The sequence below is a fragment of the Rhodnius prolixus genome, unplaced genomic scaffold (genome assembly GCF_049639745.1).
Source record: "Rhodnius prolixus isolate KJV_2025 unplaced genomic scaffold, Rpr scaffold_2, whole genome shotgun sequence".
Classification (NCBI taxonomy): domain Eukaryota; kingdom Metazoa; phylum Arthropoda; class Insecta; order Hemiptera; family Reduviidae; genus Rhodnius; species Rhodnius prolixus.
This window is the reverse complement of record NW_027411592.1, coordinates 45,327,226-45,352,786: the sequence shown is the minus strand read 5'-3', so window position 1 is coordinate 45,352,786 and position 25,561 is coordinate 45,327,226. Positions and strand designations below refer to the sequence as shown.

The window sequence follows — 25,561 nt, the reverse complement described above, 5'->3', positions numbered from 1 at the left end:
TTTTTGGCATTTCCTGTGTGGGGCTAGCGGTTCTAATACTAGTACTTGCTAATTTGGAAAAAAGCGCTCCAATTTTTCCACAAATAAAACTCATTTTTTTTTTAATTTAAATTTCGCGCGTAACTTTAAATGGAAAATTGAGGCTTTTCCTTGGTGGTGCTAGCTTTTTTATTGGTGGTGCATAGGAGTGCAAAGTGTTCCGAGCTGGGTGCAATAATTTTTTTTCTCAAAATTCCACCAAAGTGTCGCCAAGTTAATCGTAAGTTGGCGGGAAAATCGGTTGAATAATTTGTAAATTACTTTGAAAATATGCTAATTTTTGGCATTTCCTGTGTGGGGCTAGTGGTTCTAATACTAGTACTTGCTATTTTGGAAAAAAGCGCTCCAATTTTCCCACAAATAAAACTCATTTTTTTTTAAATTTAAATTTCGCGCGTAACTTTAAATGGAAAATTGAGGCTTTTCCTTGGTGGTGCTAGCTTTTTTATTGGTGGTGCATAGGAGTGCAAAGTGTTCCGAGCTGGGTGCAATAATTTTTTACCCAAAATTCCACCAAAGTGCCGCCAAGTTAATGGTCACTTCTGTCAGTGCATCTTTTATTATCAATATATCAGCTTTTAGTGTAAATTCAAAATTTCTTTTTGTGGTGCATATTGGTGCTAGCTACCATGAACAAAATAGGATGAGTTTCAATTCAATTTAGGGCACTTCCGGTTAAAGTTATATTTGGCGTACAATTGGTGAATTTTTACCATTTCCGTTGTGTTGCTGGCTTATTATTGGCATTGCAAAGTGTTCCGAGCTGGGTGCAATAATTTTTTTCTCAAAATTCCACCAAAGTGCTGCAAAGTTAATGGTCACGTCTGTCAGTGCATCTTTTATTATCAATATCTCAGCTTTTAGTGTAAATTCAAAATTTCTTTTTGTGGTGCACATTGGTGCTAGCTATCACGAACAAAATGGAATGAGTTTCAATTCAATTTAGGGCACTTCCGGTTAAAGTTATATTTGGCGGGAAAATCGGTCGAATAATTTGTAAATTACTTTGAAAATATGCTAATTTTTGGCATTTCCTGTGTGGGGCTAGTTGTTCTAATACTAGTACTTGCTATTTTGGAAAAAAGCGCTCCAATTTTCCCACAAATTAAACTCATTTTTTTTTGAATTTAAATTTCGCGCGTAACTTTAAATGGAAAATTGAGGCTTTTCCTTGGTGGTGCTAGCTTTTTTATTGGTGGTGCATAGGAGTGCAAAGTGTTCTGAGCAGGGTGCAATAATTTTTTACCCAAAATTCCTCCAAAGTGCCGCCAAGTTAATGGTCACGTCTGTCAGTGCATCTTTTATTATCAATATCTCAGCTTTTAGTGTAAATTCAAAATTTCTTTTTGTGGTGCACATTGGTGCTAGCTATCACGAACAAAATGGAATGAGTTTCAATTCAATTTAGGGCACTTCCGGTTAAAGTTATATTTGGCGTACAATTGGTGAATTTTTACAGTTTCCGTTGTGTTGCTGGCTTATTATTGGCATTGCAAAGTGTTCCGAGCTGGGTGCAATAATTTTTTTCTCAAAATTCCACCAAAGTGCCGCAAAGTTAATGGTCACGTCTGTCAGTGCATCTTTTATTATCAATATATCAGCTTTTAGTGTAAATTCAAAATTTCTTTTTGTGGTGCATATTGGTGCTAGCTACCATGAACAAAATAGGATGAGTTTCAATTCAATTTAGAGCACTTCCGGTTAAAGGTAAGTTGGCGGGAAAATCGGTCGAATAATTTGTAAATTACTTTGAAAATATGCTAATTTTTGGCATTTCCTGTGTGGGGCTAGTTGTTCTAATACTAGTACTTGCTATTTTGGAAAAAAGCGCTCCAATTTTCCCGCAAATAAGACTCATTTTTTTTGAATTTAAATTTCGCGCGGAACTTTAAATGGAAAATTGAGGCTTTTCCTTGGTGGTGCTAGCTTTTTTATTGGTGGTGCATAGGAGTGCAAAGTGTTCTGAGCAGGGTGCAATAATTTTTTTCTCAAAATTCCACCAAAGTGCCGCCAAGTTAATGGTAAGTTGGCGGGAAAATCGGTTGAGTAATTTGTAAATTACTTTGAAAATATGCTAATTTTTGGTATTTCCTGTGTGGGGCTAGTGGTTCTAATACTAGTACTTGCTATTTTGGAAAAAGGCGCTCCAATTTTCCCGCAAATAAAACTCCATTTTTTTTGAATTTAAATTTCGCGCGTAACTTTAAATGGAAAATTGAGGCTTTTCCTTGGTGGTGCTAGCTTTTTTATTGATGGTGCATAGGAGTGCAAAGTGTTCTGAGCAGGGTGCAATAATTTTTTACCCAAAATTCCACCAAAGTGCCGCCAAGTTAATGGTCACGTCTGTCAGTGCATCTTTTATTATCAATATCTCAGCTTTTAGTGTAAATTCAAAATTTCTTTTTGTGGTGCACATTGGTGCTAGCTACCACGAACAAAATGGAATGAGTTTCAATTCAATTTAGGGCACTTCCGGTTAAAGTTATATTTGGCGTACAATTGGTGAATTTTTACCATTTCCGTAGCGTTGCTGGCTTATTATTGGCATTGCAAAGTGTTCCGAGCTGGGTGCAATAATTTTTTTCTCAAAACTCCACCAAAGTGCTGCAAAGTTAATGGTCACGTCTGTCAGTGCATCTTTTATTATCAATATCTCAGCTTTTAGTGTAAATTCAAAATTTCTTTTTGTGGTGCACATTGGTGCTAGCTATCGCGAACAAAATGGAATGAGTTTCAATTCAATTTAGGGCACTTCCGGTTAAAGTTATATTTGGCGTACAATTGGTGAATTTTTACAGTTTCCGTTGTGTTGCTGGCTTATTATTGGCATTGCAAAGTGTTCCGAGCTGGGTGCAATAATTTTTTTCTCAAAATTCCACCAAAGTGCCGCAAAGTCAATGGTCACGTCTGTCAGTGCATCTTTTATTATCAATATATCAGCTTTTAGTGTAAATTCAAAATTTCTTTTTGTGGTGCATATTGGTGCCAGCTACCATGAACAAAATAGGATGAGTTTCAATTCAATTTAGAGCACTTCCGGTTAAAGGTAAGTTGGCGGGAAAATCGGTTGAATAATTTGTAAATTACTTTGAAAATATGCTAATTTTTGGCATTTCCTGTGTGGGGCTAGTTGTTCTAATACTAGTACTTGCTATTTTGGAAAAAAGCGCTCCAATTTTCCCACAAATTAAACTCATTTTTTTTTGAATTTAAATTTCGCGCGTAACTTTAAATGGAAAATTGAGGCTTTTCCTTGGTGGTGCTAGCTTTTTTATTGGTGGTGCATAGGAGTGCAAAGTGTTCTGAGCAGGGTGCAATAATTTTTTACCCAAAATTCCTCCAAAGTGCCGCCAAGTTAATGGTCACGTCTGTCAGTGCATCTTTTATTATCAATATCTCAGCTTTTAGTGTAAATTCAAAATTTCTTTTTGTGGTGCACATTGGTGCTAGCTATCACGAACAAAATGGAATGAGTTTCAATTCAATTTAGGGCACTTCCGGTTAAAGTTATATTTGGCGTACAATTGGTGAATTTTTACAGTTTCCGTTGTGTTGCTGGCTTATTATTGGCATTGCAAAGTGTTCCGAGCTGGGTGCAATAATTTTTTTCTCAAAATTCCACCAAAGTGCCGCAAAGTTAATGGTCACGTCTGTCAGTGCATCTTTTATTATCAATATATCAGCTTTTAGTGTAAATTCAAAATTTCTTTTTGTGGTGCATATTGGTGCTAGCTACCATGAACAAAATAGGATGAGTTTCAATTCAATTTAGAGCACTTCCGGTTAAAGGTAAGTTGGCGGGAAAATCGGTTGAATAATTTGTAAATTACTTTGAAAATATGCTAATTTTTGGCATTTCCTGTGTGGGGCTAGTTGTTCTAATACTAGTACTTGCTATTTTGGAAAAAAGCGCTCCAATTTTCCCGCAAATAAGACTCATTTTTTTTGAATTTAAATTTCGCGCGGAACTTTAAATGGAAAATTGAGGCTTTTCCTTGGTGGTGCTAGCTTTTTTATTGGTGGTGCATAGGAGTGCAAAGTGTTCTGAGCAGGGTGCAATAATTTTTTACCCAAAATTCCACCAAAGTGCCGCCAAGTTAATGCTTTTTTTAGCACTTTAATTCCTTATATTTCTGAATGTGTGCATATTTTATTAGATTTTTTTTGTGGTTCTAGCTGGTGCTAGCTCTCCTCTACCTGTATACTAAGTCGCGGTTCGAAATTCAGTGTTTGCGGCAAATTCCTTTGATCTTTTGAATGGCCATATCTCCGTAATTATTAAAGTTAATGAATTTTTTTAAGTGGTGCAATGGAGTGCAAAGTGTACTTAACATAATGAAGTAAGTTTCAATCAAATCCGGCCAAATTTTTTTTGGCGGGAAAAAAACTTTAATTGCTTATTGTGGCTTTTCCTTGGCGAATTTAGATTTTTTTTTGGTGGTGCATAAGAGTGCAATGTGTTTCGAGCTCGGTGCAAAAGTTTTGTCTCAAAATTCAACCAAAGTGCCGCCAGGTTAATGGACCCCATCCAAACCCACTGTAAAGACATTGCAAATTTTCTTGTCCCGGATAATATGAAAGAAAGAGAGAATAAATAGAATAAAGTCAATTTACAAATTTAAATCAATCCATTTACACATCTCCATTTTTCACACCCTATTCATAAGTACCTACTGATAAGCCAATCATTCAATCTGAAACATCTGCAACCCTGAAACTTCCATCTAGTTTAGTAAATAATATCAGTTTTTATTTAGAATTCCGCAGGATCCTGAGTGAAGAAATCTGACCAGACTTGTAAGTAATGCGGCACCTTTAGCGGAGCATTCCGGATAAAAACAACGAAGAAACAACATTTAGGCTTCCATGTGAAAGCATTTACAAGAACAGATTTTAGAGAAGGGATTATCTATGCGGACTCCCACGCGGAGGTCCCGGGTTCGAATCCAGCTGCTGACCCTTAGATTCTCTCTGCCTAGGAGCTTCTTACAGCTCACTGTCCGGTGATGGACAGTGTTGTCTGTAACGAGAGAACATTGTCCGGAGGCCGGCAGTGAACTGAAAAAAGCTCCGGGCACCAATAACCTTAGATTTTGACGCGCCTTAAATCATAAAAAAAAAAAAAAAAAAATCATTTTTGCTATTTGCCTAATAGAAATAGGAAAGCCGCAAAAAGAAATGTAAATGGTCTTGTGAAATCAACGCCAGGGTATCTCAGTCCAATTATTTCGGACCAAGATGCTTGAAAAATACCGGAAACTGTCTCTCGACAATCTGGTTATTCAACTAAATAGTCAAGAAAAACCAAGATTACTTCTTTTCAATCTCAAAGGAAACCATCATTAGTCTAAAGATGGAACTATTTAGACAAAACAAAAACAAATAATTGAGAGTTCATTTCTCAGTTTGACAAACGTTGCCCTACTTCTACCCGCCCTCTACTACTTTGATGCAAAGATTTAGTCTTCTTGTCTACTTTTGGGACTAAATCAAAATCTACAGTTTTCATCTTCCGGCAAAATTCCTTTTTCAGATACTTTGCGGAACAAAAAAAAACTTACTTTTCTGACTCAAAACAGATAGTTTGGTGAAATTGACAACTACGAGTACTTCTTACCAAGAACTCAGTTATTTTCAGAAAGTGAATTTGGAAGACCAATGTCCTCAATTATTATTTATAATTTTGATTTAGTTAATAATCAGCTGTTGTAACAATAAGCAAATTTCTCTCTGATGTGATTGCAACGTTATGTTTGCCTATGCAATTGTATGTTCCCCAATTTGAGTAAGGTATTATCTTAAGTTGATTGATTAGGTTGGATTTCCTAGTTGGATACCGTCGTTAGCTAGTAACCATTAGTCACAGTTATTAGCTTGTCATTAATAAATATCTGAACAGATATTATTGCTGGGCCTAATCCATTTCTGCTAATACCCGAATTAGTTAGAGCGTCATGTAGCACAGGCTGATGACGTCAGCCTTCACTAACAATACTATGAATAAATCCGTAGCTGATTGTGATCAAAGTATTAACTTTGAAAGAGGAGATTAAAAAAGAGAGCGAATGGTAATTCGGATGTTGAGCGTACGGCCGAGAAAGTTGAGCTCAGAGAAAATGCGGGGCCGTTTGTAGTAAAAAGCAAAGAGATAGAGAAAAGCAGATGTTAATATTGATTAAGCCAATGGGCGATAGCTGCTGGCTAGCAGACTAGGCCCACCCTTCAGATCCTCTATGAAAATGTGTTCCATCGGGAGTGGCGGACAAGAAGGCTGGTGGTCCTATTGAATGGCTGGAGTCCACATCCCTAATTAGTACTTTACTCTCTATACTACTTCATTCGACTAAAACCTTGGGCCATCCCTTCCAGTATACCGCAGGCTCGGAAACAAGACTACTTACAGCAAACTTTCCCTACTAATTCTCTGGACCAAAAGCTTGTTTCAGAACCTCTCCAAACCATTCCAACCAGATTCAATGTCTCACTTGCCCACCATTTCTTATTAAGTTCACTAATGATGTAAAGTGTATATAAATAGATTGTTTTCCATTTATTTACTCGGACATATTTGCAAATGTAACGGAACAATTTTTTTGGTGAACCTCTTCATGACTTAGTGCTCTGCTTGCTAATAAGAGATCTTCAACATTTTAGATAAATAAAAAATTAATGATAAAGACGGCTGTTTGTTCAACCTTTTGGATGGAGAATCCTGAAAAATAATTTGGAGTAAATTTTACAAAATAGTGTAAGAATTCAATTACTTAAGAGAAAAAAGAAATTCTGACGTAATACGATATACCCTATAAAGTGGCACTTTTTTCACCAATTTTGTACAAATTTGGGATTTCAGTAACAAATGATTTAATTAATATTATGCATGTAATTAGACAGTATTGTACACTTAAATGACACCCTAAACGCAGCGTAACAACACCACCAATTCCCAAAAGTATCGTTTTAAGAGAAAATTTTGCAAATAAAATTTGCAGTTTATATTATACAGGGTGAACCAGTAAGTATTGTCCATAGGCCTACTGTGAGTAGTACATCTAAAGTGGAGTTCAATGACGTAGTGGCCAACTTCATATTTTCCACCGTTCTTGAGTGACGTCACTTTAAATTTTTTTTCCAAAATCATTACTTTTTTCCAATAAAAATGTTATTACTCAGAAACTTTTAGTCCAAATTCGATTCTGATAACACGGTAAGAAAAACAGATAAATTTTCTAAAAATTGATACCATTTTGAAGCATAAGTTATTCTCCAAACAGCCTCAATCATCCTCCGAATGCTAGAAAAATAAAAGTAATCGAAATTTTTAAGAAAACTCACTAGGCCAATAGGCAGATTGGCTGGCTGAAATTTAATTGGCCGATTAGATTGAACAGAATAGCTTATTTCCTGTTCTAATAATGGCATTGAGTCGAAATTTAAAATTTGAAATTCCTACGACTTTCATTTTCTTAGTTATGTTTCTATACACAGTTAAACAGGAGAAGTTACTCTTATTTGACGCCGTTGGATGTGGTCATTCAGGTTGAAGATTTGAAGTCGTAATTGTAGGATAATGGCTGAAGCGCGTGGTTAAAACTTTTTAGAGGAGAGCGTACAGAGTTTATGAAAACTTTTACTAAAATAGACTTTGGTGTGTAAAAGTAGGAGTTCTTTAAGAAATATTAGGTCCATACTTAAGAGACTGAGCGAATAAAAATTGAGTTTGTACAGATACTGAGTCAGGAAACTTGGTCTGTTTCACAAACAGCACTTGGCAGGAAAGCACAAGTCTCACTGAAGCCGTAGGTGAAAGGTAAGGATGTGAAGATCATCCGGTGGGGCGTCTAACGACTGTTTTTCAGGCAAGGGTCATGGCGATCCTATAATGTTGCTCGCTCTAAATGTTGCTTGAGGTAAACTAGAGTTCAACAGGTTTTTGGTGTAAGAATTTTTCCAGTCAGGCTACTTAGAACGTACTGGTTAAATCAGTATAAATCAGAGTTTACATCGAAGTTCGTAAAGAAAATATATAAAAGAAGACTCAGTAAATTAGGTCGAAAGATGAAGTTTTGGGTTTCGAGACATCAAGGAATCCCCAGGATAGTGAAGAAGCAAGAACAAGCAAGAAGCAAGTGAAGTTTGTCAAGATGGATTTGGCTTAATCCTTCAAACGGCCAGAACCCGTTTTGCTAATTTCTGGCAGTTATTGAGCGGCCAGAATCAGAGAGTGGGAATTACAAGAAGTGAAAATAGATGGAACCAACTTAACTCTTGCGCTGAATTAAAGAGAATTATATAGAGTGTTAAAGCTAACAATTCTTTCTAGATTATCGAATGAAACAGGAAAGATGTAACTAACATTGTACCGCTTGATGCATGAGTGGCTCGCCACTTGCTAAAAATAAATGTAATTCGGTAGGATCAGTGTTAACAGCGTGGAATTTAGGAATGTACAGGTGATGTACTTACTTTGGTAATGCCCGCGATTTGTGTAATACAGATTAAGCGTATTCGGTGGGCGGGTAATTTAGAAGGATAACTCCAAAAACCTTCTCTAACTGCAATGGAGGAGGAACTGCAACGCGGCTGGCAAGTTTAAGATTTAATCCTCAACCAGTGTGAGGATTAAATGTGTGAGTTAATACAATATTTTCTATTGAGTAGTTTAGGATCCAACTCGATGCCTAGGGCACCCCAAAAAAATATAAACACACACTAAGTTACAAAAAACAAGACTCAGCAGATCTCAGAAAGTATCTACATATACAGTCGAACCTCGCTTAACGAGCATAATTCGTTCCAGAACCTTACTCGTTATGCGAAATACTCGTTAAGCGAAACAATTTTTTTATATAAATTAAAATAAAAGGGGATAATTGCTAGATCAGCCACACTTATACCATTTTCTCGTTTCTCAATGATTTTACGTTTCAATTCTAACGTTATTTTAATTCTTTTCGAAGCCATTTTGTTAGAGGGATAACAAAATAAACACAATAATATTTAAACACAAATATCATTATATGGACTTCCCCTATACACCACTCATTCGGTGAAGTTCGGTTTCGACTGTATCAATGCATTAGATACGTGGAGAATATGAAACGCATATGCGTAAACAGGAATGACTAATCGAAGAATGCGCAGTTTTCGATGAGTCAGCGAAAACTGCGCAGTCAGCGAAATGTCATTGGAAAACTATCGTTATGCGAAACATCGCTCGCTATAAGAATCAATTTGTTTTACTCGTTATGCGAATTACTCGTTAAGAGAGGTGCTCGTTATGCGAGGTTCCACTGTATATTTTAATAATTTTGAAGTTACATCTTATTTTGAAACCACTCAGATTTAAATTAAAGTGAAAGAATGTGATGAAGTATTTTTGGTTATTATTGTAACTAATAATTACCGTTAGAGGCGAATAATTTCATAAAAGTTTGTCAGAAATTGAATAGAGTTGATTGAATTAATAATAATAAAGATTTCCACAAAAAAATTGTCGATAGAATTCTAAAGTAAAATGAAGCTGCAGATAATCTAGTTATCACAAAGCCCTTTAACTTCATTATTGGAAAAATTGACTCTGACCAAATCGAATACCACAGCCTCACGTTATCGAATCATCAACACCCGCCCTGGTCCGTAATAACCGTAACCGTACTCTACCTTCATATGAGGTAGAGAAGGTGTTAGTGGATGTTGGTAGATAGTATAGAGGTCTCGGAACACTTGTTCTGTTGAAGATGTGTACACGGAAATAGAGGGTGGACAATCTTCCTTATTTGTACTAGAAATTCAATTTCACCGAGATATCAAAGTGTAAGACATTCCTTACTTACTGTTATTATCCTTTGTGTCTCAAATTTTTGCACTGCATTGAATCAAAATGTTGGTCTTCTGTATAGCGTAACCGTACTAAAAATTCTGGTTTCCATATGTGTAAAAACAAAATAATTCTTCTCTTATTGAAATTTATAAACTGAGATCCGCAATTTCAGAACGTTTTTTTTACTAGCCTCAAATCTTTGTAAAAAAAATAAATAAATAAAAATAAGAAATTGTTAATAATATTGAGTTTAAACGTTTATTTTCAAGTAATAAATTAACAATTCGAATAATTTAAATTATATATATCACTTCAAATAATCTCATCTACATTATAGCATACATTGCATTACTGAAATAGCTAAGATCATCAACAAAGTACGTCTATAGTTTGAGCAGATATCCGCCAGGTATTTTGCTAAAGGTATGTTAGCCTTTGATCTATATCCGAACAATATTACTTCCACTCGATTTATTACCAACTTCCAATTAGCTGTCTGTTAATTTCTCTTGTTCCTCTTTCTCGCGTCGGCTCTTTGCCCTTGAAAAACGTTACCCCCACTAATCAAATAAATGAGTAAACTTTCCCAAACTTTTAACCCCTTCCGGTTACAAATCACAAAGAATAATACTTTCTGTTAAATGCCAATGTACCATTATTTTTATTAAGAGTTATTATTTAATTATTAAAAAATATTTTTAGCTGAACACTTTTAATACGAGGGTCGTTTGAAAAGTCCATGCAAAAAACTACTTAATTTTTTGGGGTAAACCTTTTTTATTTTTCAACATAGTCTCCTTTTAGGCTTTTACACTTCGTCCAACGCTGCTCTAGTTTGTTGATCGCTTCCGAATAATAGGATTTGTCCAAGTCTGAAAAATAGCCATTCGTTTCTGCAATCACCTCCTCGTTTGAATAAAATCTTTTTCCCGCCAGCCATTTCTTCATATTGGGGAACAAATAGTAGTCCGAGGGAGCCAAGTCTGGAGAATAGGGGGGATGTGAAACGAGTTGGAACCCTATTTCCATTAATTTTGCGACCACAACTGCTGAGGTGTGAGCTGGTGCGTTGTCGTGATGGAAAAGGACTTTTTTGTGGGCCAATCGTGGGCGTTTTTCTTGCAGCTCGGTTTTCAAACGGTCCAATAACGATGAATAATGTGCACCTGTAATAGTTTTACCCTTTTTCAGATAGTCGATGAGGATTATTCCTTGCGAATCCCAAAAGACAGTCGCCATAATCTTTCCGGCCGAAGGAACGGTCTTCGCCTTTTTTGGCGCAGATTCCCCCTTGGTAACCCATTGTTTAGATTGTTCTTTGGTCTCAGGAGTGTAGTGATGTATCCATGTTTCATCCACAGTGACGAAACGACGCTTAAAGTCCTGCGGATTCTTCTGGAACAGCTGCAAACCGTCCTTGCAACACTTCACACGATTTCGTTTTTTGGTCAAGCGTGAGCAATCGCGGCACCCATCTTGCGGATAGCTTTGTCATGTCCAAATGTTGATGCAAAATATTATGTACCCGTTCATTCGAGATGCCCACAGCACTAGCAATCTCACGCACCTTCACTCTTCTGTCATCCATCACCATATCATGGATTTTATCAATGATTTCTGGAGTAGTAACCTCAACACGGCGTCCAGAACGTTCAGCGTCACTTGTGCCCATATGGCCACTCCGAAAATTTTGAAACCGCTTATAAACTGTTCTAATCGAAGGTGCAGAGTCACCATAATGTTTAACAAGCTTCTGTTTAGTCTCCTGAGGCGTTTTGCCTTTCATAAAGTAGTGTTTAATCAACACACGAAATTCTTTTTCGTCCATTTTTTGAAAATCACTCGACTTCCTCTATTGAAACGAATGCCAAACACAAAGAAATAGACCGAACTGGCTGAAACTGGGTGTGTGTTCTTCCAAGAGATGCTACTAACTAAACATAACCTCGATACGCGCCAGTAGTGCTATCTCTCTGACTTTGCACGGACTTTTCAAACGACCCTCGTACCTATGAAGATATGAAAATTAGTATTTTTCAAATTCAGCTTCCAATATTTTAAATTTAAGTTTTTCTGATTTTTGCCAACCTGCCAATATGCCCAGTGATATAAACGTCAATATCAAATTTTGTTTTTTGTTTTTTTTTCAGACGGACAGCTGCCAAAGTTGGAGTCGAAAAACGGACGCAACTAGCCAACATACTTTACTGGTAAATTCTCACATTACCCATTAAATAAAATCCAAGGTCTAGATCAGGAATTGAGCCCAGTACCACCAAAAATACTTCTTAGCTTTGCGGACCTCGCCTCTAACCGCTCGGCTACCGTGGCGCCTCAGTGATGCTCTATGCTGAGATTAGCCTCTTTAGCTTACTGTGTAAGTTATTTAAAAGATACTATAGGTTACGGTCAACGGTCATTTCGTTGTCCATCAGACCAGATTCCAAGATAACCAGTTCTGGTTCAGATCAGACTGTTCACTACCGTCCAACTAAATAGATTTGTTAATGATGTAACCGGGCGTGTTTGATCAATGGAAGCAGCCTGATTTGGTTTGATGAACAACTAAATGGTGTTTGGCGCAGTTTGGTGGGCTGTAGAACTGTATCAACTCTTACGTTCTCGAGTTTGAGACTCATCTGCTGGAGCCCTTCACTGATCTATAATTGATTTCCTCACAAATCTACTGCAAAACCGAGCTGTAAAGATATACATAAGACTGACGTAGGTAGTATGCAGATGACACTGCTACCTACACTTTGTCCTGGATACTAAATGCAATACTTAAACACTAAACCCATTATTATTTGATTTGCACAGATTTGTCTACTCTGTTTTATATTTACTAAACTTATTGTAGGTATTGTTTGTATTTTGTAGAATACATGTTTGTAAGTTAATGCCTTATACTTATCGCTTGGCATTTTTTGCACATAATGATGAAATTAAAAATCAGTTTGACAAAGTGGACGATGCCGTATCGGCAATGACGAATGGAAATAATGGTAAAGCTGCCATTTGAATTCTATCACTTTGTAGGGACTATAAACTTTCCTCAGAAGATAAACTTCTGCTTTATTAATTGGTAGTCAGATCTCTGCTGTATTCCCCTTGTTTCATTTAGAGTTTAGCATGTCCATCTAAAATCGCCTCGTTTTAGATAAGTTGAATAAGTTTCATCGGCTGATGGCAACATTCTTCCCGTTACTCCCGCATTTCAGATCTACAGACATTGTCTACATGGTACACCTTATCAAATGACATTTCATTGGCATGTGTGAGGTAAGCTCACCAAGTAAGACACAAAGCAGTGCGTATGACACGAACATCATGTAGAGAGATCAGGGTTAAAACCCCACTTATAGCTTTGGGTTTATTAACGTTTTCCACCTTATTCAACTTAGATTTAACTGATCTACTTATAACGTAACAAAAGGTTTTAGTGATAACTGAAACTATTTTTTAATATTTCATTTCTCAGTAAGTTATTAAACATTTTTTTATATTTACTAAAAAGTTAAGCCAACTGTCTACGTTTTGTTTCTTTAGAACATTTATTTTGATATTTTGGAAAAATTGTATAAAAGTTCATGTCTAACAAAAGACGGAGGATACTAGTTACTATTGCATTTTTGCAATTAATAATTAAGTTCCAGGTAATAATTGCAATCCGAATTCCTAACTATGGGATAGGATCTTTCAATAGGATAAATTTTAATACAGAAACCGCATGGCCTGGCCTCCTATTTGCTAATTTCTGATTATTGTATCAGTGAGAATTAAATAAAACTCCGCCATTAGTTAATTTGAGTTTTATAAGCTTGATCAAATTCTAAGTGAAAAACTAATTTGGCACTAACTGGTTGAGAGCAATTGCATTGATTGCCCTTAACAGACCAGTCTGGATTTTTGTAACGCATCGACTGCTGAAGTGATTAGCGCAAATTGTCATGTCTTCATTTCAATAATTAATAAATTGTGGTAAGATGACACCTTCAACTGTCTAGCTCGAACACTTAACATCTTGCTCAGTATCCGCGCTGACTCGGTGAAGCCTTTGGTTGCAAGATCTATCACCACAAATTTCCTCTTTTCCTATTAATCCGGTTTACGAGAAAGAGAGTGGAATTTTAATGTTTTCATATCTTTTAATTAAGCATTAATCAGGTGTTAAGAGACAGAGCATCAAAAATGTAACCCTAAAACCTTGGATAATAATTTATTTTACATTGTCAAACCTAAAAAACAAAAATGAACTTTCCATTTCCAAAAAGTTTTTGTTATTTACCAACTTTGATGATAATTTGTTTTCCATTGTTTATGAAGAACAAATTATTACATTATTTTCTCATTATGTTTTACAACTTCAAAGATTCTCTGAGAACTTGATCATTTATATTTATCGTATAATAAGGCAGGTATCCAGCTTGTGTTAGCAAACAAAGGGATAAATACAATATCCATGTTGTGCTAGACCAATAAAGTTGTAATTCCATTCCTTTTCTCCTAATTTCCCAGTCTTTTTCATGAAAGTAATTGCCATACTTAAGAATTAACTTGTTTTGACTCTGTCGTGGACAAATTTAAAGTAATTACTAATTATTGATCAACATTTTACCCTTTGTACTTTACATTTATTTTTAAATCACTGTTGTATTAAAGAAGAAAACGTAAACAAGTATATCTGAAATAGGCAAAGACATTCGCAACTCTTTTCTACGATGGTAAAGTAATTCTAAAAGACTAAAACTGTTTGCAAGAATTTATGAGCAGTATTTGTAAAGTTATTCTTGTCCACTAATTTCTGGTGCGAATAGCACTTCATACTTGATGAGAGAGGATGAGAAAGTTCATACAAATTCAGGATCGGCCATTTATGAAAATATCAATTTAGAGAACAGTATTTCGAGAGAAGATTGTTGTGGCATGAGCGAAGGAAGATAGGCTTGTACCAAGATAAGTTTGTAATATCAGCTTCTGTTCGCTCTTGTTACATGCTCTTGAAGTATTTTAAGCTAAATAAAGGTTCTACTATTATTCTAATTCAAATTAATTATTCTAATTTAAAGCTGGTGGTCTAAGAAAACACATTTCTCTTTCATCATTTAATTAATTGAAAAGAATTTTTTAGAACGCTTTTGTAGTTTGCGATTTATTTGCTTCACAATGGAATTAGTAACAATTACGTGCACTAGAAACGAATAGCAAAGCTTCTTTAGTAATTATTATTAATATTTCAATTAATATATTTTCAATTAAAACGTTTATATAAATAATAAATGTCTAGCAAGTTAATGCAGAAGGTTTAAACCGAATTGTTGTTATCATTAAAAGTGGCCGACTCAATTAATCTAAGTTTACATTACAACAGACTGCTGTTTATACTAGCCAACCTCATCAAGCCGGCGGCAACAATCTCACAACACTCTTAGCTAGCTGGCACATCACTCATTCCTCGGAGACAGTGGCGAAGAAAATGAATTATATATCTACAATTTATATGTTGGCCTATTGTGAAAAAAAAAAGAACAAGCAAGTCTATTTGGCGAACATTTTCATAACGCTAAAGTTTTAATGAGTGTACGTACATGGTTCTTTCGTAAACTGGTCCATATTGATTTGAGAAACGAATTATAGATTATGAGGTAGTATTTCTTAGCCCTCAATAATCTAAAGAACTTCTAAGTTAGACGGAAAGTAAGGTACCTTAAGTAGTTATATTAGGCGATTTCCTCGCCATCATTAGTTTCAGTACCTCAGTCAAACTTTCAGGAAGGATAGCGTCGCCTTTTTGGGTGAGTTTTCGGGACTTTGAGTAGAGTTGATAATGAGTATTTACGATATGTCTCGGCCATTAATGTGCAGTCACTCTTCAGCTCACATCCTGGGCATCCAGGATATTTCCATAAGAAAGAATTTATGCCAGAATTTTTTTTTTTTTTTTATCTGATTGTGGAAATGAGGAGAAAGTTCCTGTAATGAGAAGATCAGGTACCAGCATCCTTGATCAGGAGAAGGTGAGGTGAAGGAAATCTTAGTGTGCCCAATTTTATAGAACTGAGGCTATTTTTAGAAAGAATAGATTTAGAACTATGTTTTCTCTTTCTGGTCAGCAGCTTTGGTTCATGGTACTTCAATTAGCGCAAAGCTTGGTAATTCTACCCGGCGAATCGTAATATTTCTCGCCTTATTTTATTTCAATTTATTCCGTTCCGATTCTGCCATCATGAAGAGTTTTTTGCTCTCTGAACCCTGAAATATTGTTTTTTAATATTTTTAAAGCAAAATAAAAATCTAAATTAACGACTAAAAATAAATAAGTATTAAAACAAAAAACAAAAAAATACTCCACACTTCTTGATCACCTAAATTGAATATTATATGCCAGCCAATCAGAACACAAGGTTTGGCCAATTCCCCAGATCTGTATCATTTCCCGCCTGGAAGTTCCAAGTCCTAGCCTGCTATTTCCTATACTTTCGCACGCCCAAAGCTCTTGGATTTATACTCCAATTTCCTTTGGCCTTTGTTTTTCTCTTTTTTTTTTGTCCTCCCCCCCTCTTGTCAAAGCATCTAGTAAAAGGGAAGATGTAAGATGTGTATATGTAGTAAGCCAGTCGAAAAACAGCACGCTTGATCTACCTCTTTATTTTTTCAACTAGCGCTGTTTAATCAGCTAGGTAAAGCTTCTAAATAATTGAAAATGTGTTTGAGACGGGTAAAATCAAAGATAATACTAAATAATACTCAATTTTTTTGTCAATATAAACTATAATATTCGTAATTTAATTTTAATAACTTTTCTTTTTTTTTGCCTTTTTTTTGGCATTGGCTTTCGACATACAGCCAGCATCGTCTAGGTGCTTATCACTCACTCTCCATTCTTACTTATAAATACATTCGCTTCACACATTCATCCCTCTCCTATATCCAACTATTTACATACAAACTTACAACTAATGGATGGATCAGTACTCTGTGCTCCTGCCATCCTTATAGCTTAACCGAAATTAGAATCACGTAATCCTTCTCTAATCATTTTCTTCCATTCGTTCTAAACGGCTATAACTTTTAAATACATTCATATTTCTTTGCTAGCTCTGCTAAAGATTTAAGCACATAGTTGTTGGTGGAGAATATTATGTCTTCGTATCGAAATGGTGCATCTAAATACCTGTATATATCGTCAAACACTCGTTTCCTTTCTACTACATAACGTGAACATATCATTATTATATGTTTGAAATCTTCCTCCTCATTGCAATGTACGCAAAGAGGAGAGGACATTTTAATAACGTTGAAAAACTAAATAATTATTTACTATCTGTTATTCAAAAATAATTATTTAATTTTAATTATTTTCTATTTGCTTTGTATCTCCTCGCAAAGAATTAAAAATATTAAAAATCAAATAAAAATCCATTGCTTGTACTTTGAAAATGTTATAATTGATATCTTTTAAATAGTTTTACTCTAGCGATTGAAGATTAGAGGTTTTAACTTTACAAAAAGCCAGGCAGAGAAACGTTGGACCTTATAAAAAAAACGTGGGCTAAATACAAATACAAATAACTTCTTTTGGCTGCAATGTGAGCGCATCCCTGCTTTAATGTAGTCTAGCATTGTTGGATAAACAAAAAATGAATAATTAATCCAAAAAAAAAGGGATAGTTATTAGTTTGCCTGTTTTCGAAACCTCAACTTAAGACTTGAGACTCTTTTTTTTTTAGTAAGGAACACTTGATTGATAAAGAGGCTGATTTGAATTCAATACCTGGAGAACTTGTTTTCAAAAAAATCCTTTTAGAAAACGACGAATTAGAAATATTTTTACTAGCAGGCAGCAAGAGAAAGATTTCAAGTCTGAAAATAATTTATTAACTAGATTTCTGGAAATAGCTAGAAATGAGAATCGAGTGAAATTCTCAATCGATTTTATTTCTTATCATAATTTGCACATATTTGTTGAACCCGATTCTAATTATTGATTTATATTTCCTAATTAAAACCTTTATTTAAAAAAAATAAATAATTTTCTACTACCACATAAATTGTACGAAAACAGTTATTTCTGACGTTCTATGTTTTATACTCTTCTTAGCGGCAATCATTGCACTGTAGTAACAACGAATGACGACGTGGTAGTGGGAGCCGAACTGTATGAGGCCACGGGGGTTGCAAACAGATTCTAGACAGTAATGGAAGGACAGTAGCGTATATTCTGGTTTGTTACGACCATTTACAATGGACAGCTACACGAACTGACTCGTAAAAACAAAGGTTATTGTTTCTAACACTGATCCATCCCACATAGACTAATTGAGTTCTTGATTTATAGGTTTTGGTTTTGTATTACTTGTTTTTATTACATCTGTCTGCTATATAAAATCAACACTGAATCTACTCATGGCACCTCTAATATATTACACAGACAAACAAATATATAAATATATAACCACTGATTTGCCATTATGTGTAACTTTTAGCTTATTTATTACGATATTTTTCATTTGTTGGAGGTGGATTTATTCTATAAGACTTCCGCTTCCTCAAAACTTTCAAATATGTAGCAGAATACTTTTCCGTTTTTAACGTGTATGTCATCTTTTAAAATGAACTTTGAACAGTGTAAATAAATCTTTGGTGAGTTACGAAACCAAGTTGACTTTCTTCAAGTAGTCTCAAGTTTCCCAAAAGTACACAAGTCAGCAAACGCTTTTCGGGCGCCATCATCAGCTTGACTTAGAACTTACCAAACTTATGTTTTAAGATAAAAAATTATGGTTTCGGCTAGGCTTTTTTCGTAAGGAATAGAAAGTTGGCAACGGTATGGATTTTGAAAATTTATGTATTTATTCCACATTCTTTGTATTTCTCCACGTTTGCTTCCCTTAACCAAAAACGGAAGCGTACGCTCAATGAGGAAGGAAACTTATTGTTTAAAAGATAGAACTAGAAATATTGTCCATTCGTTGGGATTTAATTTTAATTTAATACGTGACTCCCTTTGAATATTAACCAATCAACTGCATTACCTGAACTTTTGCCCATAAGAATGCAATTTGCTGCTTAAATAATACGAATTGCACGCTAATTGCAGAAACATATTCCTCGGATTATCTCATCCCGTGCGATCGCGGCTAGCAATTGTCCTGCACAACCTAATTTGACCCAAATCTTAAAAATATCAATATTTCTGAGAAAATAATGGTTATTCGGACCGTATTTTGACTGGAAACGTTTGCATTAACTCCTGCTATTGTCCTTAGAGAATCGCAGCAGTAAAGCTAGTATAATCACTTTGTTTTCTCTATTTGGAAATTCTATGAATGTTTTCATCTCTAGAGTTTGTATTTCTGCTTGGTTATTGGAAAATGCTGTTAAGGTGATCGATTGAAGAAGAATGATTGGAGTTGTCATGGTTACAACGTACCCAGATACATATATATTGCTCCTAATCTTAAGAAATTAATTGATCCAACCCCATTCTACATCATCATCTACAATAACAGGTGAACTTCAGGGTTCACGAAAGATGATGCATTCGCAATAACAGAAATAATAATAATAACAAGGGAAGAGGGAAGGGATTAGCCATGAGGTTAGCATACTGGACTCCCACGCGGAGGTCCCGGGTTCGAATCCAGCAGCTGACCCTTAGATTTTCTCTTTCTAGGAGCTTCTTACAGCTCACTGTCCGGTGATGGACAGTGTTGTCTGTAACGAGAGAACACTGTCCGGAGGCCGGCAGTGCACTGGAAAAAGCTCCGGGCGCTAATAACCTCAGCTATTGATGCGCCAAAAAAAAAAAATAAAATAAGAGATTAGCTATGAGGTTAGCATACTGGACTCCCACGCGGAGGTCCCGGGTTCGAATCCAGCAGCTGACCCTTAGATTTTCTCTTCCTAGGAGCTTCTTACAGCTCACTGTCCGGTGATGGACAGTGTTCTCTCGTTACAGACAACACTGTCCGGAGGCCGGCAGTGCACTGAAAAAAGCTCCGAGCGCTAATAACCTTAGATGTTGACACGCCTGAAATCATAAAAAAAAAAAAAAAAAAATAACAAGGGAAGAGATTAGCTATGCGGTTAGCATATTAGATTCCCACACGGAGGTCCCTGATTCGAATCCAGCTGCTGACCCTTAGATTTTCTCTTCCTTCTTACAGCTCACTGACCGGTGATAAACAATGTTGTCTGTAACGAGAGAACACTGTCCGGAGGCCGGCAGTGCACTGAAAAAAACTCCGGGCGCCAACAACCTTAGATGTTGACGCGCTTTAAATCATTAAAAAATAATAATAATAATAATAACAGTTGGATAGCTATTAGCTCAGTGATTAGCAAATTCCCAAGCGAAGATCCCTGGTTCGAATCCAGGTATTGGCCAATTTCTCTTGATAGGAGTTTCTTACAGCTCACTGTCCCGAGGCCAGCAGCACGCTGTAAAAAAAGCTTCTTGATCCAATGACTTTAAACATTGACAAGTCTTATAGTTAAACAAATTAAAAAAACTAGTAATAGTGCGTTATTTTGTTTGATATTTCGTATTATTTTACTTACAGACAAGTTGAACATATTGTTTGGGTAATTTAAAGTTGCACTGTCGAAGTGGCTTTGTTTACAAAAGAGATTTGCCGTTGCCCTTAACAACAAGGTTGACCAATGCAAATATTTACTTAATGACCGCAAGCAAACCTTGCTTGTACAAACTTGTTAGCTGCGGTTAGCAATTGACTTACTCCAAACTGCTTGCTATTTATAAGACGAAAGTTATTTTTATTATTTAAATTTGAATTTGTAATTATATAAGTTATTCATAGTTATATTTAATTGAATATGGAAGAGCAAATAATAAAATAGATTTAAATAAATATGCTCTCTATTAGATTAATGGATACTCGTTTCAGAGTTTTAATGCAGTGGAAGGAAGTTGTAGACCATTATTTCTGCATGATGAAACTTCTATTGCTAAATTTCATTATTATAAAACTTTTTGGTTAAAAAGAAATTTTAAAATAAATAGAATTTTCAGCCATTCAAATATTAATCATCTCGATTAAATGAGAGAGAATAAAAACAAATTTATCTGGAACATTTCTACACTGTTCTGTGGCCAATTAAAAGTGGATTTGTTGCAAAAATGGATGGTCGGCAACACGTGCAACATGACGACGACATTTTGACAAATCGCAGGAAAAACTTTAACCAGCCAATTTCATTCGAGAGAAATCAGTTTTGTATCAATCTGGTTTTTATTTTTATTTTTTAAACACAAAAATATGTAAAAACTTATTCAATTTTATTTTAATTACAAAGAATTTAAATGGAAAGTGTTTCTCGTTGTTTAGATTGAATTTTAAATCCTATTTTTGGTCAAAATATGTTTATAACAAATATTTCAGAGAATAGGATAGATTTGTTAATAACCACTTAGATGTCAAGGTAGCCGAGAGGTTTAAAGCAAGGCCCGCAGAAATATTGTGGTATTGAGTTTGATTCCCGGTCTAGGCCGTACTTTTTGTTAAATGCTTATTGCGAGAAGTACTAAAATTATAATTTATCAAAAGAATTAATTAAGTAATGTACGTATTCTAGTCGCCTCCGTAATATCTAATTTGGTAGGTGGATGTAAAGTGCACCAGAAAAATAGGCATTACTTACTTTTTAAAATCATATGTCTTAAATATCTGATTGGAGAATTAGTTTAAACACTTAATTCAAAGATCTTTTTAGTATATGTGCATTCTAAATGCTTTTTTCACATAATAATCTTAAGCACATAAAGTTTAAATCATAAACCAAAATCGAAAGCGAAAATATTAATTTAAATTGAGTGATTATAAATTTCATCCGGGCCTGTTTTCGTTATTCTGACCACCAGCCATTCATCCATCTTCAAGAAAAGACGCGAACAAATGGTTCATTGCATGATAAGACATCAACCATGTCACGACTGGACATCCAGCCGATTTTTTGTTTTTCTCTCTTATTAGTTATTAGCGTTGAAAATAAAGATTTGCAAAGAAATAAGGTTGCAAAGGGAAGTTAAAGGCTCATTTAGCAAGACGTAGATAATATCCTTATTTTTCTATTAAGATCTAACTGTGACTTCTTTCGTCCGCTATGTCCTAACCAGTTCAACCTTGGAAAGACCAACATCTTTGATACAGTTCGAATCTAATCTCTGAAGAAAGGATTGCGAATTGTTGGATCAATTCTCTCGTATCAAGTAGAAAATATGAAAAGACATTTTTTTTGTAATACATCCAAATTTTCGCTAATACATATTGCAATTCTGCACTTCGAGCCCATACATTTATTCATAATTGTAGATTATTTAAATTTTAAAAATTATTTAAATGAACAAACTACATTTATATGAGTATATTGCAGACATAATATGGATTGTTTTTGCAAAGAATTTTGGACCGTACTGATTGGTGGCGGTAGATAGACAGTGGAATGCTTGTTGATTCCCAAAATTATATTTCTTAAGTCCAAATCCGTTTCAGTAATGCGGTGTAAATGAGCATTTTGTTGGTCATAGTTTTGAACGTCTGTCAAATAGTCGCGTAAGTGGTAACATTTTTTTACGTTTGAGTGTTGTACGAGGTTGCCACTTTAGTTTGTTTGTCAATGTAAAGTCTTTTGCACTTAATGTCGGCGCATCTTAAATGCAATTTTATTTAAGTAACCGCAAGGACATCTTTTACGTCTTGAGTGTAAGTTATATGCTGCTAATTTTGCTTATTCACCTTGATTTTTCCATTTTCTGAACCATTAAACCTTCTTTTAAAACATTTTTCTCAGCTGATCTCCAAAATTGGTGATCTCTTAGTAAAGATCGCAGCATCCATCTTGATTGCACTCCATTTCTCATTCTTGTGACGTATTAGTTAACTATTAATAGCTGAGACAGCAATTCGTTGACACTTTTGTTTGCTAAGAGAAGCTTTGGTAAACCCTTCATCTTAGGCCAAGTAAGTTTAGAGGGAAGATTTCAAGACAACTTAGTTTATTGTTTGTACATTGTTAAATTAGCACTAGAGATTCTAACCAATTAGTGTTGAGTATACAAGTAGCTATTAGTTAGTAGAAGATAGGTTAGGACGAGGAGATGCTACTGCACAGTTATTTGTTATCTCTAGGAGCTAGCTACTCAGGCGTTATTGTACAAGATAGTGAGATCGCAGTTTAAAGGGACTCTGTGCAGAGTATACGGATGCGTTCATGGCTGAATTATTTTCTTATTTTAAACACTATTTTATTTATTGCTTTATTAACAAAATTTATGTATTCTGAATTTATCAACACCCGTTTTGAGAAATTTGTTTGACATCGTTCTACCCGGGGGTAGTTACGAGTACTTCACTTGTATTCTTTGACTCAATTTAATTACAGTATTTTGCTACATTTATTTATTTTAATTTAAGGCTCGTCTTCATTTGAGATCATTGGCATCTTTCATTACAGACAACACTGTTTACCATCGGAGCTTTAAGAAGATAAGAGCCGACAGCTGGATTCGAAACCGGGATTTCCTTAGAGAAATCCACGTAACTAATTCTTTTCCCGTCTCTCATAAAATAATAGAATCTTGGGCAAAGAAGTGGAGAATAAAATTGAACCCACCGTATGGCACATTTACGAGTACGTATTCTTTGAGGATGCTCCTATCCTCCTGTCTTTTCAACATCGATCTTCCTTGTACGGAGACCTCGTGGCGCCTTGGGTTTTTCTTAGAGAAACACAGACGACACTTAAAAGCCTGACAATGAATAATCTAGCGAAAATTCTTTACAGACTACTTGGACGACGCTCCGAATTGCCTGTAGAATTCAAACGTTCGATTTATTATACTATACTATCTTTGAACCTATGAAAGCTTACCGCCTAGAGCTGAGGGTTTCAGCTAAAACTACAAACATACGCAGTTTACAGGCATTCCGAATTAAAAACTATTCCGAAAGATATTTGACAAACCTTATTCTTCGCGACGACCTCCCATTCTAGTAGAATAACTAGCCAAGACGAAATATCACAAATTCCATCCTTTCACTGCTTGTTCCAATCCTTTCGTAGTCTCTCGCCTCTCCTATCATTCCTAACATCCACCACGCTGACTGAATCGTTAGTGATCCTGAGATCCTGAAGATCATCAGCATAATCATCTGTAGGAAATGCTACTACTTGGTATTTTCTCCCTTCCTACTCTTACTTATTGTATATAATTGTATGAAGAGGGAAATTAAAAAGAAAAAAGAACTATTGATTAATACCATTAGAACATCTAAAATCTGAAATAACAATTGTTTCAAGCATCTATCATTACAATAATGTAATTAACCTAAATAATATATTTACGCCTGAATATGTTTTATTTGTGTACGTACCTACATATATTGGTAGTACGAATGAATAACCAGTAGGAATATTCCAGGGCATTCTATTTGCGGCATGTTGTAGGTATTTCTCTGTGTTCATGTCCGCTTACTGCGTTTGTCGCTTCCAGTGGTCCTGGCCACCTGGTAATATACATATATAGCCCACGTTGAATTCCGCGCGTGTTTATTCGGCTATCCATCAAACAATGCTTGCCTAAACGTTTGTAGAGTCGCTGAAAACAAGCGAACGGCAACAAACAGTGATGCCACCACACTGGTATAGTTTAGAATTCGATGTTGTATTGTGGCCAGCGGAAGGTTGTTTTCCCGCTAAAATAAATGGTTCCTTCCCGCTGTCGCCTATCGTTGAGCTCAATGTTGTAGTTTTTGGAGACTGTATTGTTGCTGTCCTGTAAAATTAGCAACACTTTCTCCACAGTTTTGTAGGCGAGTCGGCTCCCAAAATGAAATTCCATCAAATCATACATGCCACTTGGTAGATAATATACTTTATAGCTTAAAATAACTGTAAAAATTATTCAGTTGGTATCGATTTATGAGCACATTAAGCAGTTCGATTAGAATTTTTTAAATTTCTCGTAATCTCTATTATCGTCGATCGGTGACCTATAGTAACATAGAACTACATTTTATTCTCAGACTATCCTTCCAAATAAACAGATTCCTCCACTTTGGAGAGAAGAAACTTTGCTATATTACAAAGCACTTTCCGTCTTTTTCTTGTTAAGCGCTTCATGCAGAAACTAAATATTTCCAGAATAGTAAAGAAAGATAATCTATCTGTCGCTCAACTTTTGTTTTTTTTAGACTGTTGTGTATCCACAAAGAAATCGCTCGACCAATTACGTTATAATGTTAGATGAGATTATCAAGAGTTATCATGACTTTCATGGATGTCGCTTATGGTTAAAGATAATTATATTTATATGGCTACTAAACTTGCCGTTGAAAATATTGCTCTTCATGAAGTGTTATCAAATCAATTAATATTAATCAAATGAAAACCAAAAATAATGTGTTTAGTGCCAAATATCTTCAGACGCAGAAAGAAAAGGAAGCTGTAATGATTCCGGAAGTATTAATGGGCCCAAATCTAAGCAGGAAAACATATCCCTATATTTGCACTGTCTCTTGATAGTTACATTATAAGAGAATTAAGAGAGAATGTTTCTCTTCGTGAGCTTGTATCAGCTTGTACTATGCTAGTGTGGTCTATGATATTGAGTTTTGGGAAGCTGAAACTGTTACAAAAATAATTTTTAGATTGCAGAAAAGAATTATTAGAATGATG

General features: G+C 35.3%; 1 long non-coding RNA gene across 2 annotated transcripts in view; it reads left to right on the top strand.

The window, feature by feature from the left end:
- Positions 1-25,561, top strand: part of LOC141449751 (uncharacterized) — a 123,054-nt gene that overhangs the window by 68,933 nt on the left and 28,560 nt on the right. For both annotated transcript variants that reach the window (XR_012455673.1, XR_012455674.1), the window contains exon 3: positions 12,013-12,072. This is a non-coding gene — a long non-coding RNA (uncharacterized lncRNA). The remainder of the gene's footprint in view (positions 1-12,012; positions 12,073-25,561) is intronic.